Source organism: Manis javanica, chromosome 5 (assembly GCF_040802235.1).
Source record: "Manis javanica isolate MJ-LG chromosome 5, MJ_LKY, whole genome shotgun sequence".
Taxonomy (NCBI): domain Eukaryota; kingdom Metazoa; phylum Chordata; class Mammalia; order Pholidota; family Manidae; genus Manis; species Manis javanica.
In genome coordinates, this window is record NC_133160.1 from 105,528,297 (window position 1) to 105,547,485 (window position 19,189).

Sequence of the window (19,189 nt, forward strand, 5' to 3'; positions counted from 1 at the left end):
CCTCCCGCGGAAACGCTGTGCCCATAGGAGGAGGTGCTGCACCTCAGCCAGCAGCTGGACGCCTCAGAGCAGCACAGACCTGAAGGCTGACGTTTCTGCCTTCCGCACCCGAGGCAACCCGGATGGGGATCATCCGGGCCATTTGTGAGATGAGGGGACTTCAGAGGGACTCTGTTTTCTGTCTTTGAAATGGAGAACCTTAAAAACAAAACTGTTTTCTGATTCAAAACTGGTGCCTGCTTATTGTAGAGAATGGCAAACATCACTTGTCATCTTCTAACCCTGAGTTAGCCACTGTTACATTTTCTGTTTCTTCCCTGACTATGTGAGATTCCCCACCCCAAACTGGGCTCATCTAGGTAGAGTTTCATATTGTAACTTTAAAAGTACATGTTTCTTCTGGTTGCAAAATACTTTAATTCATTCGGTAATATTTACCTGCTGTGCTTATGGTAAAAATGGAAACTTTACAGAAATGTGTATTGCTTTTCTTTGAGCACATAACTACTGTAATCATTAAAAGTATTTTGATGTTTTTAAGGTACTGTTAAGAAATGCATGTGTTGCCTTGACACATAGTAGATATGAAATAAATATTTGATAAACAGATGAAATTGGATACTTCCAACATATAGCCATACTAAAATTTATTGAAAAAAATAATGCCTGTTGAATATTTAAGTTTCTTTATTCTCACTACCATGCTTAACACAGCAGCTTATATGTCGTATCCATATTTCTGATTATTTGAGATAAATTCCTAGAAGTAAATTAGTCAAAGAATTTTAAGGTTCTTGATTCACATCCAAAAGTTATACCAATTCACGCTTGTATAAATTGTATGTTCTCACCCTTAGTTCATATGTCTACCAGAGTTCATGATTTAAAAAACCAACTTATATAACCTATAAATTATTAAAAAATTTAAGCATTTATCATATCTGAGGAAGAAATTTATTTTTATAGCCTGTTGTTCCCTTTGAATTCTCTCCATGGCTTTTGCTTACCTTTCTTTTTGTAAAATTTCAAACCTATGTAGAAGTAGAACAGCCCAGTGGGCCTCATGCATCCATTCCCCAGCTTCAGCAAGACTGAACATGGGGCAGTCTTGTTTCATCTATACTTCCACGCACGCCCCTCCCCCAGATGGCAAACACAGAAACATGTTGGTTTATCTGGAAAATACTTTGGTATGTACCTCTAAAAGAGGTTTGTACCTCTAAAAGTATGGCCCTCGTATGTACCTCTAAAAGATAAAACTCTGTTTAACAAAACCAGACACTAACCTTGTACCTAAAAAACTAAAAAGTTTCCTTAATATGACCAGATATCTAGTTATTGTTCAAATTTCTGTAATTGTTTCAAAATTTTTTAACAATTGGTTAGAAAATTAACATCCACACAGAGTTCAGCCTTTTGGTTTGCTTTATATATGTCTTCCTCTTCCCAGATAAAAGATAGCTTACTAGATATACTATTCTAGACTTTGCTTTTTTTTTTTTTTTTTCCGATTTAGGGGTTGTTTAAGGAGTTTGGCCCAGTGCTTTCAGGCTGCCACCCCCTGCCCCTATTTTTTTTTATATAAGTGTCATTGATATACAATCTTTATTTATTTTTTATTTTTTTATTTTATTATTTTGGTATCATTAATCTGCAATTACATGAAGAACATTATGTTTACTAGGCTCCCCCTTCAAGTACCCCCAACAAACCCCATTACAGTCACTGTCCATCAGCGTAGTAAGATGCTGTAGAATCACTACTTGTCTTCTCTATGTTGCACAGCCCTCCCTGTGCCCCACCCACCTACATTATACATGCTAATCGTAATGTCCCCTTTCTTTTTCTCCGTCCTTATCCCTCCTTTCCCACCCATCCTCTCCAGTCCCTTTCCCTTTGGTAACTGTTAGTCCTTTCTTGAGTTCTGTGATTCTGCTGCTGTTTTGTTCCTTCAGTTTTTCTTTGTTCTTATACTCCACATATGAGTGAAGTCATTTGGTACTTGTCTTTCTCCGCCTGGCTTATTTTACTGAGCATAATACCCTCTAGCTCCACCCATGTTGTTGCAAATGGTAGGATTTGTTTTCTTCTTATGGCTGAGTAATATCCCATTGTGTATATATACCACATCTTCTTTATCCATTCATCTATTGATGGACACTCAGGTTGCTTGCATACCTTGACTATTGTAAATAGTGCTGCAATAAACATAGGGGTGTATATGTCTTTTTGAATCTGGGATCTTGTTTTCTTCGGGTAAATTCCTAGGAGTGGAATGACTGGATCAAATGTTATTTCTATTGAGGAACCTTAATCACTGCTTTCCACAATGGTTGAACTAATTTATATTCCCACTAACAATGTAGGAGGGTTAACCTTTCTCTGCATCCTCGCCAGCACTTATTGTTTCTTGTCTTTTGGATGTTGGCCATCTTAACTGGTGTGAGGTGATATCTCATTGCAGTTTTAATTTGCATTTCCCTGATGGCTAGTGAGGTGGAGCTTCTTTTCATGTGCCTGTGGCCATCTGAATATCTTCTTTGGAGAAGTGTCTGTGCATATACTCTGCCCATTTTTTAATCAGGTTGTTTTTTGGGTGTTGAGGCATGTGAGTTCTTTATATATTTTAGATGTTAACCCCTTGTCAGATAAGTTATTTATGAATAATTAATTCTCCCACACTGTAGAAAGCATTCTTGTTGTACTGATGGTGTCCTTTGCTGTACAGAAGCTTTTTAGTGTGATATAGTCCTACTTGTTCATTATTTATTTTATTTCCCTTGCCTGAGAAGATGTGTTAGAAGACTTTGCTTTTTTACACATAATTTATCCTGGAGATAACTGCTTAGAACATGTAGAGTTTCCCTCATTTCTTTATATAACTGCATAGAACTCTATTGTGAGGGTGTGTGTAGTACAACCATAGTTTATGCCATTTTGATGTAAAGAAATTCTGGGGTTTTTTCTTCATTTAATCCACCTGAAATTTGTTTGATGATTGGTGGGAGATAAAGATCTTAATTTAAAAATATTCATACTGTTTTATCACCGCTTTTCCCTCCTGATTTGTAAATCTCTTTTACCAAACTAAATACTACCCTGGGAGCTCCTTTACAATATTCTTCTCTGTTTCCTTGATATGGGTTTTGATTCTTATGCCAGAATCACCCTCTTTCAGATATAGCTGTATAATATATTTTAGTGTCAAAAAGGGAAAACTTAACATGAATTTCCTGTAGAATTTTCTTGTTCTACTACCTTGGACAAGTTGGTTTAAAATGAGAGGCGTCATTGATTTACTGGACAAAACCATAAAATGTGTTAATAGGATAGAACATAGAAAATAATGCAGAATGTCTCAATTCATTTTATAATCCTGATAGTCAAATTCTAACACAATAGCACACACACAAAAATGTGCATTTCGTTCTGATTTATGCAATCTCATTTATGAGCAGAAGTTCTAAATAAAAGATAAGTAAATTAAATTTATCAGTGCCACAAAAGAATAATGCATTATAACCAGAGATATTAGTCAAAGAATAATGTGAAGCTGGTTCAGTTATGAAATCTGTTCATGAAATTCATTTCATTAATAGGTTAATGAAGCAAAATCATATGTTTATCTCATCTGATTTTGTGCATGTGTATGTTAAAATTTGATGTCCTTTCCTAATTTAAAAAACTTAAATGGTAAAAAAAAAAGTTGTGCATTACATTATACTTTAGATGACCTCCTGCTGAGTTTGAAGGAAAACAGCAAACTTTATTCTATTCTCCCTTGGTATTAGCTTCAATTTCCTTTTCAAGCTTCTCAAACATACAATAAGCTTTTGATTATCAAGATTTCAAGTGTCCTACTAGACAGCCAATGTGTATTTATGAATGAAATTACTGAAGAAGCAACCTGACTCCAGCTGGGGAACACTTCAGGGAGCCCTAAGTGACTCTCTGTGACCAGAGAGGAAGCTGAAAAGAACTTAGTGGCCTTATTTTCACAATTGTTTTGGTACCTCCAGGGAAACGCACAGAAGTGTTGCTGTGAAGCATATATTACACATTTCTTATTTGTTTATTTGTCTCCAACCTCAGTCCAGAAAGGATTTAAGATGGCTTACAAAGATGCATATGGTAACATGAATAAATTCACAAGAGGTGAGAAAGTCAAGGTTAAATAATAAAGGTAGGAAAGTAAGACATTACCAGTAATAAGTTTAGCTTGCAATAAGTATGTCATGAAATTGTGTACATTTGTCAAAAGTGGGCCACCAGTTTGTCTGTTTAAAGATACCATTAATTTTGCTTTTCATAGTATTTGTGAGGTAAGAATCAAGCAGTCCCTCCAAAGAAGCATGACTGTTTCACAGAGACATGTGTCCCATGGGTCCTTGTGGATAGAATGGGTAATGTCCATAGTATGCTTTTATGCTTTATAGCAAATACTTGTGTCATAAGATTAGCTCTTATTAACATCCCCTATTATAAACTGATGAAATCATTCCAAGGCACATGTAAGTTAATGATACGGTAGGTGGGGATGCTGAGGTAAGACTTAGGGATCCAGGAATACATATTCTTAGTAACTGACTTTATCAAGGATAGATTGTCTAATGTCTAGAAGAACTGAATATCCTTGTGGCAACCATTTTCTTTCCTTGCATCCACAGATATGTGCAAGCAGAATGTTAAGTTGAGGGGAAAGAACCCTTCAGTCTTAGCAACTGTCTGTAATTGGGGAGGAATATGACAGAGGTCTGTTAAATAATCTCAAACATGAAAATATAATTATTAACATTATAAATGATATGCTAATGGAAACATCTAGAAAGTCAGTGACAACTTGATACAAGGTGAGGGATTTATTAAGTCGTGGGTGGAGGCTGTGGTATTAAGGGGAAAAGAGAGGGCAAAGACAGGGTAGGGGAGTGGAAGGGTTTTAAAAAAAGCAATCAGCAGAGCAAACAGGTATGATGGCAATGAGGTGAAAGCATCTGGGGACACTTGAGGGAGAGAGGAGGCCAGTGTGGCTAGAGGGCAGGAGAAAATTTCTGAGTTTTAAGACAAAACTGGGTAGATAGACAGAGGCCAGACTACACTGCACCTTGTAGAACGGGGTGAGGATTTTAGATTTTAGCCAAAGAAGAGTGGAAAGCCATTTGATGGCTTTGAAACAAGGGTTGGCCCAAGCAGATTTGTATTTTTTTTCTTTAATAGTTCAGGATGCGGTGTTGAGTCTGGAAAGAATAGGAAAGGAATAAACCTGAAGCAAAGACTCAGAAGGCCCTTGTGATGCAAAAGACTGTGATGGTTAAGATTACAGTGTTGAGATGGAAATGGAGAATGGGTTTGAGAAGTATCTGGGAGGTCAAATCAACAACACCAATATTTTGGCCTTCAAGAGACTTAAAGTAGTTATTGATTGACAGTGAGTTTGAGAATCTATTTCCTAACACATTCTTGGAGTGCAGTTATTTCATGTGGTAAATTAAGTACAGAGCTGCTATACTGGGGATAGAATTAGTAACAGCTAAGCAGCTTGGCTAGAGGCCATCTCTTCTCCCCTTGAAGATGAGTAGACAGGCCCAAGACAGGCCCAAGGCAGGAACAATTTAAAGGAAGTCATTCTTTAAATTTACTGAATGCATAGAACCAATAGCATTGAAGCTGATGTCCTCTGCCAAGTGTGAGTGGTGAGAATTTTAATTTATATAACAGAGCCTTCTACCTTGACCATTAGAAAACCTAAGTAAAGCACTCACTCATGCAACATGCAATTTCTGTTGCACTTTTGTGTTACTTCTTGTGCCTTCAACAAAATAAGCAAGACAATTTTTCTGACTCTTCTAAGTGAAGTGAGTTGCTACGAAGGATGATGAGATTGAAGCAGAGATGAGTTTGCCAACAATGACTTTGATTTTGGAGGGGTTAATCCTCCCTTCTTTCCTGCAACAACTGGATAACAAGGCTAGCTGTCAGTTAAGAGGATACCTCGTTTGGAATGCTGAAATTGTGTCATCACAAGCTGCCATTTTCCATCACATGAAAACTGCTTATCCTTACAGCCTGCAGTAGTCTCTAGGGCATCCATTCAGATCTTATGACAGTGGTTTAAAAGCGGGCTGATGGAGTCCAGTCCCATCTTAGCACTGGGAAGATTGCCATTCTCAGTGTATCACAGAGCAGGATATTCATAACAATCATCAGCCATCCTCATGGAGCTCCTAGAACTCAGAACACACCTGGGCCCTGTGCACAGAAACAGAGGTCACAGCATTGCCAGTACCTACAACCCCGCCTGGGCCACACGTGAGAGCAATTATGCACATTATGTGTAAGGCATTCTTTTAAGAGTTTCACCTAGCTTCAAAACCAACTTACTTTACAAGTGAGAAAAGCAAGACACACAGTTAGGATGTGTCCAAGGGCACAGAGCCAGGATGTCATGGAGCCAGGACTGAGTTAGACCATCTTCTCTGGTATCTGTGCTCTCAAATGCTCTCATCAGCCCATTGGGCTTGCAGGTGCAAGAAATGGTCAATCGATTCAGAAGGAGCTATGCTATGCAGCAGCATTTCCTATTCATCCTTTTCTCTCTGTCTTATTGCCACAACTTGCCAAGGAAGATGGGGCCTGGGACATGACACACTCTTTTTTTGTGAATTCTTCTCTGCCATTAAATCTGCTGAAATTTAATATGAAAGCACATTGGTAGGAAGCTTAATGATATTTCTCATCTATTTCAAAATTTATTTTATTTAAACACCACAGCAAACAACTCAGACATTGTCATAGGGAACCATTTCTCTTGTTGGTATATTAAACTCCTGTAGATTTTATGCCAGACTGTAAAGAAAGAGAGGTAGACCCCTGTGCTCTAGGGGTTTGCATTCAGAGAGGAACCTGCACCCTCTGTGTGCCTCCCGAAGCTGCTTCAAGAAAGGTCTGCTCATGCTTCGAGGCCGGTTGCTGGGTCTCCTTGACCTGCCTTCCCATTGCTCAGGGTAAAGGAGATTGTCAGGCAAGAACTGTCTCGGTTTCCTTTCTCCAGTGCATGAATCTGTCTGCACTTACTGGCCTTCCAGTCTTAGGGCTGGGCTCTGGAAGTGGGCATCTACATGGTGAGCTGAGGAAGGAGGACCTGCTGGCACAAGAACAAACAGATAAGGTGGGAAGAAAATCTACAAGCATATAAAATTCCTTAGCATATAACAAAATAGTGCGCTATAAAGGTGGCATTTCAAATTAATAGGAGAAATAGATATATTAACTAAATGTTGCTAGGTCTACTGGCTAACAATTTGTTATATGTGAGTAAGTAAAAATAATATACATACATACAGCTAGATGACCATTGTACCAATCCAGGTTCTTGGTTGTTAAAAATGGAAACTGACTCTATAGTTTAAGCTGAAAAGAAATTAATTGGAAGGTTTTCAGGTAGATGACACAATTACTGAGAACCCCAAGAAACTGTCTTGGGAAACATCTAGGGCCACCTATTATGGTTGAGCAGGTTGTGCCCTGCCCAAAGGCATTTGTTTGAGAGGATAATTAGAGGCTGAAATCCAGCCCACCTTCTGCTCACCAAGCCTGTGTGTAACATCAACCCAGAGAAAAAGATGCCTAGTCTTCACACAAAACCTCCATCTATTTGACAAGCTGTGCCTCCAGGGCCTGCATCTACTTGGAGGTATGCCTCTCTCTAATTTGTGCAAGGCACTGTATAGACTAGTCACAGCCTGCTCACAGAACTAACCTGACGACCTGTGGCCTCTGACCCTTAATACTGAATGCCACAGCTGACTAGCCCTGGAACCAAGATAGAGTCACAACCCCTGAAGTGAACTTGAAGCTGTTTCTGTTTTTAGTTTACTAACCCCAGGATCCTGGCTGGAAGATGCCAACTGGCCAAGCCACAGCCTGGTACCCCCAGCTTACTGTCTGGGAAATGGGAAAGGAGGTGTCTGGCTTTTTGACTTCCCAAAACACACAGTAGCACATTCCATATTATAGAAAGCTAAAATTTAATAGCAGTCAGTTAAACATCATATGTTGAAAAAAAAAAGAGAAAGATTTGTCAGATCTTAGAATGACGAAGACTTTAGAAACACGAAATAGAAGGAGAAACTGCAAAGACAAAAACTGGCACATGCAGCCTGGAATTTAAAATTTTATGTAAAAAGGCCCTAAATTATAAGGTAAATGGGGGCAAGGGGAATTATGCATAAGACAAATAAAGGTCTAATAAGCTTATCATATAAAAATTTCTCAAAAATCAATATGAAAAACATCCTGTTAAAAAAGTGGCAGAAGGGCATACATAAGTGGACAATTGCCAGGGGAAATAAAGAAGGAACCTAAGAAATATTTTGCCTTTCTAGTTGTCTGTCCCATCTTGTTTGTGAGAACTTGCTGGGGCTGCAGAACCAGGCTTGCAGGTCACTGTCTGTGAGCTCAGCCTGCCATGCAAGATGAGAAGAGAATGGAAAAAATGGGCAAATTTGGAATTCAAGTTCCAGAGAAATGACAGTGAGCAAGAATGAGATTCATGGGGAAAATCTCGCCAAGGATAATGGTCAACACAAAGTCAAAGGTTCAAGAGGCTCTCTGTTCACATTATCTCTTTCAACCCTCAAACAACTACAATGGAGATAGTTGTACAATTCCTGTTTTATAGCATTCTGAAAACTGAAAGGGCTTACCCAGGGTTTATCAAGAACATGGACAATTCAGAATTTAAGCCTACTGATTTCATAGTTTATCGCTATTTTAGTTGCCAAAAATGTTTATGATATTTACACTGCCGTAGGACAAATAGAACTGTGGTAGTACCTGATCAGCTGTGGCGAATATGAGTCTTGGGTGGGGGCCCTAAGAGCCCTAAGGGATGTGTGTGTGGGGGGGGAGTGTTATGATTTACTGCACCTTGTTACATCCCCTGCTTCTGTCGTGCCAACCTCACACTTGGCTCAACCCTTTTTTCCTAAGGAACAACAGTATAGACAAAAAAACTCCTCCCTGGGCAGAAGTGCTTCCATAGATATGCTAAGCGAAGCCTTTGAGTCTCCCCTCCTTCCAGCTCTTCCCCTCCTGCCACCGGCCCATCTTCTTCTCTTTGCAGCTGCAGAACCACCACTACATCCCCGCTCATTGTGAGCAACCAAACTAGGCAAATAGGAAGATGGATGATTAGGCAGGGAAATTTGGGCCACCGTGATGGGAAAGGTGCAGAGGAAAACATTATGGCCTGAGTCCCTTTGAAACATGCTGACAGTTGACGGATGAGCATCCATAAAATGACAAAGGCCTCCCTGTGTAAAGCCCTTGCCACCAGCACTTCTCCCTGGGAAACTAACTGCCCTCAACTGTCAGTGAAAATATTATTTTTTTCCTGGTAATTATTCTCGTCCCTGTTTCTCTCACCAGAGAATGGCCTGCACTTGGCATGTGTGGGTTTTCTCCAGTCTGGCGACTGCCACAACTCTGGCCCACCCATTTTTCAATAAGAAGTGATGAGTTAGCCTGTTGATTAGATGATTATAACTGGGATAGTAAACGGAATGTGTAACGGCATGACCTATTTGTGGTTAACGGGGACATATACTAGGAGAATCCTAACATTTTTTAAAGTAGTGTTAGTGAACCCCGAGGAGGCATGAAAAGATCGGCACATATTTACAAAGCTTCGAGCACGAGGTTGTACACATCTTCAAAAGGGCCCTGCTGATGTGACCGTACAGTTTCTTACTCTGTTTATTTTGTCTGTCCCGTTGCTTTCTGCAACAGAGAATATTAAAAGGGGAGGAGAGGAAGGAGGACAGGGGAACTTGAGGAGCTTGGACGTTGGACAAACTGCGGCAGCTCTGGACTGGAGAGAGGGATCTTTGTTTCTGCAGGATGCTGCGATCTTGGGAATCCACCCAGAAATCCTCAGGAGGCATTTTCTCCTCTCGGATGATAACTTTAGATTCAGGGCCTCCCTTTGTCTTTTTCCCCTAGAGCACTGCTGTCTGACAGGGATTTTCTGTGATGATAAAAATGTTCCATGTATGTGCAGTCCAATAGGTGGTCTCGTGGGGCTATTGAGTCCCTGAAATGTGGCTAGGGTGACTGAGGAACTGGAGTTTACATTTTATCTGACTTTAATCGGGGTTGAGAAAGCCCCTGTGACCGGCAGCACCGGGTGTGCAGCTCTAGCACGGCTGTCAGGTCCGCCTTGGTGCCACAAACTAAACATTTAACTGCTGGAGGCGTAAACGTCAGCGAAGGAACTAGAAATCAGACATTCATCTCAAGCACAGAGACTTTCAAGATTCAGGCCACTTAGCACAGGGTGAGCAGCGCTGGAGCCCTTCCAGGAATTCCCTGTATTCCCCCCTCTTCCTGTTCCGGAGCCTTACCAACGGGGACGCTCTACTTCCGCCCCTAGCTTGGGATGGACTCTCCTCCTTCGTGCCTTTCTCTTTGAAAAAGGGAGTGGATCGTTGGTTTTTTTCGACCTCAAGCCTATTTCCATTGGCTTCAAGTGAGAATTTCCTCCGTGTCAGCCACCTGATCCACCAACTTGGTCAGTGTCTCCCGGGCTCCGAGGCTCAGGAAATGCCAGCCCAGCCAGCTGTTCCCAGATTCTCGGCTCAGCCTGCATCTTGATCCGTGACACCTGCCGGGTTCTCCAGCTCTGATCATCCTATTTCTCCTGGTCCTGCCTGTCCTGGGCTCTTCTGGTTTTGAACTTCTTCTGCATCCTCTCTTCCTCCCCCTTCCCGCTTCACCTTGGCTCGTGACACCCTGTGGAGTCCCAGAGTCATACACTTTGTGATACGTCTTTGGTGTGGTGCTTGAGATTTGCATACATATCCGCTTTGTGAAGCAAACTTCCTTATCACTTTCCTAGCTCCATTTTCTCCACTATCACTAAGCTAACATGACAAGGTATACAGCAGCATTCCATAGCTTGTACAGCATCATGTGATGTGAGTTACCGTCATTAGTGTTTCCGCAGCACCCTTAGAGGACCAACTTCACGGTGACTGTGGAAGAGCAGTGGAGCGGCTGTCTGCCCGCCCTGGAAATGGCCTTGCCTGCCCAGCATGGAGCATCCTCAGCCACCATTATCTGCACCTAACTCTGTTCCCATCCCTAACTTGTCCTGATTCAACTACCCACAGCCTCTCATCATACTTTGGACCTCTTTCCTCGTTTTCCTCATCTATTTTTAAAAAATGGAGACAATAACACCCATCTTACATTCCTTGCAGAGCTGGCATAAAGATCAAATACCGTAAGGTATAAAAGTACTTAGAAAGAATTAACCATGGCAACAACATAAGACATTTCTCTCTTTTGGCAACAAGTTCCTATACTACACATGTGATTTATTCGTGTGCGTACGTGCGTGTGTTCTTTTCAGGTCCATTCAGTGGTTCCTTTTGACCTCCCATTTAACTTTTGACCTCACATCGCATTTCATAAAGTACATTTCCAGTTATTTTATCTCTGCAAAAAGAATATTTTACCACGAATTGGAGATAAAAAGAACTTTGCAGCACAAGGTCTATAGGGGAAAACATCTAAATGAGTCCATTAACGATAACTAAAAAGTCAGTCCATCACAAATGGAAAAGGCGAGTAAACAGTCACATTTAATGAAATCTAGTTAAGGAAATAAATCACTCTCTATTTCTCTTTTCCCCAATGCCAATGTTTCATGACTAGGTTTTTGAAACCAAGTGTTTGGAGATAAAGTTAATTCTAAATGTCATTTTTCAGCTATTTAAATAGCAAGTCTTTCTCACGTGTTTGCTTAAATGCACCCACAGAACTGCATGAAGTCCAAACACTGAGAGCTTCATATACTAAGACTATGTAGTATCAGTGCAAATGAGAAGCTACGTGAGCAGAAACATCATGCTTATGCCCAATTCTTTTCTCTTCCAAATGGAATTTTTAGATAAAATCCTTGAAATTAATGATTAAAAAAACCTAACTCTTTATATCATAGTGAAAACCAAGGCTGACAGCTTCTTATACTACCCATTGTATAGTAGTGATTCCTACTTAGGCCATCAGGAAGTCACTTTTAAAAAAATATTTGACAAGTATTCCACATTTTTATTAAACATTTACAGAATGCTTATTCTACACCAGTTGATATTTTAGGCACTAGGAATATATCTGCAAGCAAAAGGAAATAGATTAAAAATTAGAGGTAACACAGGGTAATAAATTTTTAGTGAAATAAAATTAAATATATGTTTTGACTTATCTAAGTAGTATTACCTTAAATCTAGTTAAAATAGGTAATAATAATAATAATAATTTCTCTGTTCCCTAACTTATAAAAGTAATAGTTATCTTTCATAAACCAGTTTTCTAGCTCAACATACCAACAGGAAGAAAGGATTATTTTTCTTTCTGAATTCATTTTATCCTCCAAAGTACACACAGTAATGTTATATTAACAAGAGTTTTGTTAAAGAACACTCTACCCTTTTTCAGTCCTTCCTTACACATTGCAACATGTAGTGTTAGTAGTTGGATGTGAAAAATTAATAGGCAAAATTTTGTTTCTGTATTTAGCTTCTCCTTCCAAGAAAACTGATGGTGTAAATAAAGTTGGAGACCATGGGTGTGCATGGCACAAATTAATATCCAGGTGAAGTTTTCTTCAGCAGTCTTGACAGCACAGGTATGAGGTGGAAAGAGCACGGGGTTAAAAGACAAGAGTCGTGGGTCCTACTTCACGCCTTGATGCAAATTCACCCAAACATAGATGAGTGCATTAAGTTACCTAAATTTAAGCTTCTGCATCTTCAAAATGAGAGTTGGATCAGTTGACCGAAAAGATCACTTTTAGATATAAAATTACCTAATTCTCTACTGCTAATAAAAATAATATAAAACATAGATCAGTATATAGTTCTGGATATAAAAAAAACATGGTAAACAAATATACCATTAAATATGACTCTGAAGAATTACAAAGCAAAAGGCAAGTTTTTAACTATAAATACATTAGAATTACAAGAACTATGAGTTATATTTAATCTACAGTAGCCGGTGGAAGGGAAAAACAGTGTGAATATAATAGAAAAGTAACCAAATGACAGCCTGTGCATTCCTACCTGCAGGCCAGTTTCTTCTCTCCTCTCCTGACAGGGGCCCAGATCATGGTAATGTTTTCGTGTCATTGCTGTACCTGCTGCTCGGTGTCCCAAGGCCAAATGCCTTTGAGAACAGTGTCTGCATCAGTAACAACCACAACTCACTGGGCCCAGTCACACTCAGCAAATGATTATTCCCAGGTCCACCAACTTCAACTTCACCACTTTGGTAAGGGCCAATGACATCCTAGTGGAGGTGAGAGGGGGCTTTCTCAAAGACTTTCACTTTGTGACTTGCTTCTCCCATTTCCTTACAGTTCTCCCTCTCAATTAATTCATTCCTTCATTCAACAATTTTTTTCACTAATTGTATAATTATACATGTATCAAAATACATGGCAAACACTGAGCTGGAAACCAGGGACAGAGGTGTTCATGGAAGACCTAGTGATCAGGAAGATAGGCATAGAGCATATAATCACAAGTGTTTGATAAACACCTGCTTATCTCTAAGACTCTGTAAGAGGGTATGGGAATTTCTCCCCTGGGAAAGTTTGGAAGCCAGTTGAGTGATACCATCCTATTGGATGATGAGTCTCTTCTCAGGGACAATCAACAAGTATCTCAAGATTACACAGACATGTCAACCCTGTCCAACTTCTAAAAAATGTTTTTCTGCCAATCTGCAAACTGTTTTTGTCACCTCTGTTCAAGAGTCTTAACATTACAGAATTCTAGGGCCAGGCTGTTGGTCCCAAATCTGTCTTTACCATGCCGAGCTTCTCCCAGAACTGGGCTCGTGAGGTGGATGCGCCATGGAGTGGTGAGAACCTGGACTGCCGGGTTCAAACTGCTCTCTGGCTGTGTAATCTTTGGTAAGTTATTTAACCTCTTTGAGCCTCAGTTTCTTTATCTGTACAACAGAGGACTTGAAAGATTATGACAAAGATTAATTGAGATATCTATACTTTGCAGATACCTTGCTCATAACAGATCCTCAAAAATGTTAGTTCTTTTTATTCCTCTTCTCCCCGAAGCCCTGTTTCAATACGTGTGCATATCTGATAAGGATTGAAAAGAAATGAAAACAACTTAAACAGCTGTAACTCCAGGGGCAGGGGGAAATCTCTGAGTAAAGTACTTTTTGAAACCAAAATCAGTCAAAGGGAGAAATAAAGTGGGAGAAACCCATTTGTTTCTTAACAAGCAGTCCACTTCTGCTCTGCTGTGTCTCTGTGACTGGGCTGCAGAAGAGGCCCCACCCAACTTCTCAGGTCTAGATGAGCCCTCACTGGCCCTTGTAATTACCTATTTATATGGAAATGAACTACTTCCCTCCACCCCTTGGAAACACTTATTGATACGGAGATGCACTAGGGTCAGGAGAGAGACTCTGGAAATATTGCAGTTTATGCACAACAGTGAATCACGATGATAAAGTTGTAGGGGTTTGTTAATGATGTCTCAGTTCCTGCTATTAGACTTTGTTCATCAAATGTGTATTATACATGTAAACTTTTCCTTTTACACAGGTACCACTTATTTATGGTAGAAAATCAGGTAAGTAAAAAGAAGAAGAAGTTATCACCCATAATGTCACAAGTTAGAGATATTTATTGACAAAATAAATTTATTAAATGCTAGGCTAAAATGATGGTAAACTTGTCAAAAAACATCACATATTTAGCAAAATGTGACAGACACTGATGAAGAGCTGACTTAAAAGGAGGTAAGAAGGGACCGACATGCTCAGATAGGATTTTGGCTTTCCTGTCGTGAAGAGTCTGCCTCTATCCATGTAGCTGGTCTAAACTGAGGGAGCCTGAGTCTAAGAATTGTCAGAACCAAGGAATTCCAGTCATTCAGTGCTAGTGATGGGGCACTGTGAGCCTTGGTGGACTTGGCCTCTGGCCTTCCTTCCTGGGAAAACGGGGATCATCATGGAAGACTGTCCCTCCCAGCACTAATTTACCCTGTAAAATACTTAATCAGGCTCATCTTTGAGGCCAGCCTGTGATGGGCCATAGGTCATAGGTCATTCTCTGCCTCCTCTCCCCCTACATTTCTGCTTCATCACTTGCTGATATTCCTGCTATTTTATAAGATGGAGATTTTGATGCCACACATGAACAGTCTTGTTCATGTTGCCTCCTGGCCATCTCATGTTTTACCAGCCTTATTTTTCCTTGTAGTTGCCACTGTCTTAAATATTAAGATATTACACTTTTTTCATCTCTCTCCCCTTTCTAGAGTGAGAACTCCACGCATGTAGGGACTTTCATTTGATCCATTCTTTGCTGTATCTCTACCATCTGGCACACTCTGGATGCTTAAGAAATATTTATTGAATGAAAATGGGGGAAAAAACCCAAAGCATATAACGTGCCAATAAGTAAGTATAAAATACCATCTCAGATCATTCAGTTTTTATGATGGGAAAAGTTGAGGAGAGGCCACTGGGTGTACCATGGAGCATGGTGGGGATGAAAAAAGGAAGACCCGCATTGTCTAGTGCTGTGGGGTACACATCACCCACTCCAGGGGTCCTTCTGCGTTACCATGGGTTCATCCCCATGGAGGAGGCTGTGAATAAAATTCTTCACTGACACTACAGAATTAAAAATATGAGTAAGGCCAGTCTGCCACAACAAAATACTATAAGTAGGTGGCTTAAACAACACAAATTTATTATCTACCCATTATGGAGACTTAAAGTCCAAGATTGAGGTGTTGGCAGGTATGATTTCCTCTGAGACCTCCCGCCTAGGCTTGCAGATGGCAACACTTGTTGCCACCTCACATGGCATTTTCTCAATGCACGTGCTTCCCTAGCATCTCCTGTATGTCTTAATCTCCTCTTCTTATAAGAACATCAACTGGATTGGATTGGGGCCCATCCTAACAGCCTCATTTATCTTAATCACCTCTTTAGAGGCCCTCTCTCTAAATGCAGTCACATTTTCAGATAGGGGAGTTAGGGCTTCAACATAAGAATTTTGGAGGCTCTCAACTCAGCCCATAACAGTTTTGGTGGTCTCTCAGTTTTGGTGGCAGAAACATCCTGCCTCACATGCATACAAAGCTATTCCAATGAGCTTTTTAACTGCAAAGAGTTGTGCATGCAAAGTCTCCTGGGAGGATTTTGCAGAGGAATATCATTGGATGATCACCCAATTATGGTAATACATGATCTTAATAAATGAGATGTATCCCAAGGACTATAAATTTCTCTAAATCCCTTACAAACTGGATTCCAAATTATGATATGGTGCAATGGAACCCAAATATTATAAAATATTGGTTATCAAAGGAATATAAGGATATTAGGTCAAACTACCTAGATTGTCCTAAACCTTTTTCAGACACAGATATATAAAAATATTTTACATGAAGATAATTGGAAGTATTTCTACTAAATCTAATCTCATTTCTTCAAAAATAGAAAGTAGAAATACAGTCAAAGTATTTAATGCAAAAAACAGCATGGAGTAAAACACCTAGAGACACATAAATGGCCATGGCTCTGCAAGCAATGATGGGAAGTAGAAGAATGGACATGCATGAGCCAGAAGGAAATTAAATGTCATTTAGTCAAGGATTTTTACTTTGTATATGGGGAAATTAATTCTTGAGAAGGCCAACTGTCTTCTCCATGTGACAGAATGTAAGTCACGGCCAGTTTACCCACTCCTCCCCATTCAGTGTTATAGCTCCAGCTCAGTACTCACTCTGGTGTGAAATCCAAGGTGAATGGCTTCATCTGCCCAGAGGCCTTGCTAACTTCATTAGAATGAGAGTTACAGCATATCAGAGGAATGAGTGCCACTGGCAAAATTTAAGTAGGAAATAGAGAGCCTGATAGAGAGCAGAATCCAGATCCAAAAGGCAGGGGAACACTGTTTACCACCTCTGTGACCTTAGGCAAGAAACTTCACTTCATTAAACCTAATTGTGCCATGTGCACACCAGAATAACTGATAGTTCTGACCCCCGTGGGCTTTACTGGGCTGTTGATGAACAAAAAAGATAATGGACCAGCAAACTCTTTGTAAATGTTAAAGTGGTATCCAAACACTATATGTGATTATCATTATTATATGCCAAGAATTAGCGTGCCAGTGAGATCTAGTTTTTAGGCAGAGAGCTGATTTGGAAATGTAATCTGAGCTAGGTATACTAAGAATGAAAATGTCAGTTTTATTTACTTCCCTTTTTTTAAAAAAAATAGTGCCAACTATATGAACCAACCCAGAGTTCAAGTTTAAAGAACACCATCTCCATTTTAATTAAAGTACATCAACTATGGCCTATAATGACAGCTACCACCAAGAGGAGATGGTATTGAGACCAGTAATTTCCTGGCACCATTCCATCGGAACTAGTCTGTTTAATAGAGGGTTGGTAGAAGCTTCAGAACTGAGCACTCCTGTTAGAAGAGAACTCCCTGCTGGCAGGTCTCTGAAAATCTAATTAGCAACAGCCATTAAGAATTAGGTATTGAACATCACTTCTATATAAAATCTAAATGCTCCTGTCCTTACTAGTCTTTGCATACAAAATAAACTCAAACTTATTTTCTCCTGAAGCCCCTATTTGCCTAGTATCCAGAAAATATCTCCCCTCAAAATATTACCCTGATATTTCTGAGTTCCCCAGAAGACTATGTTCGGGAGCTGGTCCTTTGCAAGCTGTTCCTGCCTACCACACCATGGGTGGCTGCCTCTGCTATTGATGAGCAGCATCAGCTCACACTGTCTTGGTTTACTGTTCTCCACTGGTGATTGCCACTGACATCCCAGGGCATAATCTCCTGCCTGGCCCTGGTCTTCCCCCAGGCAGAGACTCCACCTCACATCAAGGACTGAGCATGCTTCAGACTTCTGGCCTCAGAGTCCAGTCCCCTCTGGGCTCTTATTTTATTAATCCTAGAGAGAAGAGAAAGGCTTTCTTGCAGACTTCCCCTCCAGAAGCCCAAGCAGTTTATTACGTCTTGCCCCAGAGCTCAGCAATTCACAACACAATTTGACCATTTGCAGATATATTCTTTTCAGGAAGAAACCTCTACTCACAGGCTAGAGGCTGGCCTGAGAATCACACAATTAAAATAGAACAACATTCCGAAGGCCTAGCCCCTGAGGTTTTAATATGTTGACATTTGCAAAATGTGGAGCCTGGCCCAGTTTGTACTGTTTTAGGTTCAATCCATATTTTTTTGCATTATTTCTTCTGTCATTAAGTAAAGAGGTTGAGCCTACCCGATATCCCTACTGGCTGTGTCTTGGTTTCCAGGGTCTTGTAAACAAATATTCTGAGGAGGAAGTTGCTTGGCTCATATAACTAGGAAGTCCTTAGATGAAGCTCCCTAAGGATGCCACACACACACCCACTGTCACATCTGGATTCCTTTCTTCTCTATTTATACATTATGCTACTCTCTTACTCTGTAAAGAATTCTTCCATGTAGTAGGTAGAAGATTGAGGGTTTCATGGGTGCAGACAACTCTAAAGGCAGTTGTCTCCATTTTAGCACCCGAAGTGGAGAGCTGAAAGGACTCTGATCCACCACTGGTCACATGAGCATCCGAGGCCAATTACTACCGTTGAGTAGATATAGGCTTATATATCCAAATGGAGTGATAGGTCAGGCCAAAGGGAAGGAGAAGCTATTCCAAGAAGGAATAAGTAGCACAATAGATAAACAGAAGTAAGGGATTAGGGCTGTCTACTACAAATTTAGGGACCTGAATGTGAACTTTCGACCTCTTCAAAAGGGGTCTAGTAAAACCTTCAGTTTACACTACTAAGCAGAATTCGTTATGCCTTCATCTGATAAACTGGAAGCAGGCGTCTTCACTGAGTTGAAGACCCACTTTGGTGGATGTTTGTCTCCCACCGTCTCTCAAGTCCCCCCAGAGTGATGTCAATTAAAACAAAGAGAGGATCTGCTCCAAGTCCAGTGTCAGTCTCCTTTCTAGCAAGGAGAAGGTGCTTGAAACTCTCTAAACTGGAGATCTTCTAGTTTTGAAATTATCAGTCCCACTGGAAACCCTGTGATATATGTAGCATTACTTCATGATTAAAGCATG